This window comes from Rhagoletis zephyria, unplaced genomic scaffold, assembly GCF_001687245.7.
Source record: "Rhagoletis zephyria isolate East Lansing unplaced genomic scaffold, Rhagoletis_zephyria_1.1 Rzeph_scaffold_02791, whole genome shotgun sequence".
Lineage (NCBI taxonomy): Eukaryota > Metazoa > Arthropoda > Insecta > Diptera > Tephritidae > Rhagoletis > Rhagoletis zephyria.
Genome location: NW_016159875.1, coordinates 9,865 through 12,719, shown reverse-complemented (window position 1 = coordinate 12,719; position 2,855 = coordinate 9,865). Strand labels below are relative to the sequence as shown.

Below are 2,855 nucleotides of genomic sequence, written 5' to 3'. Positions count from 1 at the left end.
AAGAGTGCTCTCTGAGAGCAGGTGTGAGAGTCGAGTAGCGAAAGCGCTGGCTGTCTGTTGTGATTGCAGATTTTCGACGTTAAGCTTTCCTTGCGTATCTTGGTTGCAACAAGACAGTGGTCCGAGTCGATGTTTGGCCTCGGAGTGTGCGTGCGTCTAAAACACTGGAAGCGTGCCTTCCGTCTATCACAACATGATCGATTTGGTTTCTCGTTTTTCGATCCGGAGACACTGCAATAAGGTGTACATCGGCACAACGAAACGACCACTGGGAGTTCGCCTAGCTGAACATGAAGCCGACATTAGGAAAAATAAAAACAGCACTGCTTTAGCCCAACATGTGCTAGCCAGTGGCCATACAGCTGATCTGACTAACGCGAGAATAGTGGATAGGGAAAAAAGAGAAAAAACAAGATACACACTAGAGAGTTTAAGAATTTTGCAAAAAAGAAATGTAACAATAAACAAAAAAGAAGACACTGACGACATCGCGGCTGCATACTTATTATGTTTATAGCCATTTTAGTATTAGTTTGACAAATGTACCACAGGGTGATGGTATGAACGCTGTTTAAATTTTGAAGTTTTAAATGTTAAGTGTACAATAGTTTATTTTTCAAATGTAAGTTTTTCAATGTTTTCTCATAAGTGTTTAAAGTTCAGTATCATGTTGAAAATTGCTAATTGTCATAGATTCAATATAAAATTTGTTACTTGTTTTCTTGTGTGTACAAATGTTTTGTGTACATATTAACAAATTATATTACAACAATAATGTCCGTATGTTTGTTTTTTGTTGATCATTTAATAAAGAAAACGCCCCAGAAGATGCCAAGGAGTTTGGCGAAACGTCGGGCAGCAAAGTGAAGAAAGTTTTTTCTTGCACATAAGCCAAATTGATCAAAATAGCCTAGTACAAACCAACAATAAAAACATAATTTGGAACTGATCATCAACTCATCGTTACAAAAATTTAATATTTCTCGTGGTGAATACAAACATCAGAATTTTACCTAGTGTAGCAAGAAAATAAAAGATAACCAAACTTCCGGAAGCAACGTGGAGAAAAAAAAGTCCCTTTATTTGAGATAACAAGCCAAAGCTAGAATCGATAACTACAAATCGAAATATTGATGTGGTGATGCCATCTTGCAACCCTTAACATGGGGTCACACGGTACATCAGCCGTTGATGAGACTTAATACTAAACATCCTGCCCGGTCGAACCATCTGGTTTGAAATCCACTAATCGGACCAGCCTTTGGATCGCGCGCGTACAGGGTCCACTCGTGGTTTTCAACGTGGCATTGCGCACCAAACCGTCAGCCCCGGGATGTACTTCCATCACCCGACCCAGTCGCCAATATGTCGGTGGGAGTGCCTCTCGCTTCACAAGGACAACATCTCCAACTTTCACGTTGTCTTGTTTATTACACCACTTACTTCTTCGTTGCAGAGTCGTCAAATATTCTTCGCTCCATCGCTGCCAAAATTGTTGGTGCAGCTGACGAAGCCACTGCCAATGCTTAAGCCGACTACGCGGGACGTCGATGAGGTCAGGTTCAGGAATGGCAATTATAGGTTGCCCGATCAAAAAATCCCCAGGAGTAAGCGCGTACCGGTCCTCGGGGTCATCCACCAGTGGATATATAGGGCGAGAGTTAAGGCAAGCTTCAATCCTTACTGCTAGCGTATGCAACTGGCTAAGCCATAGGCTTTGAGTTCCGACCACTTTAGCTAAGTGGCGTTTGGCTGACTATATCGCAGCTTCCCACAAGCCACCTTGATGCGGAGCATTTGGCGTAATGAAGTGCCAGGTTGTCCCCATATGAGCTAGGGCCTGTTGATTTTATTCGGCATGCCATGCAGCAAGATCTTCCAGCAAAATGCGGTTCGCACCCACAAATGCGGTACCATTGTCGCTAACTAAGTCCTGGCATGGACCACGCCGACCCACAAACCGAGTGAAAGCCTCCAAAAATGCTTGCGATGTTAAATCTTCCACCACCTCTATATGAACGGCTTTCGTAGTCATACACACGAATATCGCCAGGTACGCCTTCGTCGTAGCGCGTGATCGTTTGGTTCCTATGCGAAGGGTGAACGGACCACAGTAGTCCACTCCGGATCTTAGGAACGGGCGCGCCGTTTGGACACGCTGCCCGGGTAAAGCTGCCATCTCCTGCTTCAGAGAAACACCCCTATGTCGACGGCATACAACACAGCGATGCAAATAACTACGCACAGCCTGCCGGGCGTGCAGGATCCAGTAACGACTCCGTAAGATCTGAAGCATTAGTTGCACCCCCCCGTGAAGAGTAGTTTCATGGGCATGACTTATCAGCAGATGCACAAGGGCACTAACTTTCGGCAGAATTATCGGGAACTTCGAGTCGTGGGGGAGGAGTGCCTGTCCAATCCGACCGCCTACTCGCATAATACCTTGATCATCTAGGTAGGGGTTCAAGGGGCTTAGCGAACTTCCCACAGCTACCCTAGAATGATGCTTGATATGATTAATGTCTTTCGAGAAAAAATTACCTTGCTCCAAACTGAGAAGTCTTTGTAGTGCCTCTTCGAGCTCTCTGGCCCCGATTGGACGAGGTATGCAAGGTCGGTAGCGCGGGAGCCATCGGCGGAGAAGTGCCACCGTTCGCAGTAACAGATGGAGGGAGCTGAATCGTTTTGTTAACAGGATCGTTTGTCCATCCACCCGGCGAGTTGTGAGTTGAAGAGGCTGGGGTAGGGCCGTCAGCAGAGTAGTCACCTTTTCTTCGGTCAGTATAACAGCCTCCTCTTCCGCTGTCGGTACTGTTAAGGTCGCCTCGGAATCGGGAACATGACGAAGGAAAGAG

General features: G+C 45.9%; 1 protein-coding gene across 2 annotated transcripts in view; it reads right to left on the bottom strand.

Annotated features, from left to right (window-relative positions):
* Positions 1-2,855, bottom strand: part of LOC108367726 (uncharacterized) — a 27,220-nt gene that overhangs the window by 18,267 nt on the left and 6,098 nt on the right. The gene's annotated exons all lie outside the window — the stretch shown is intronic.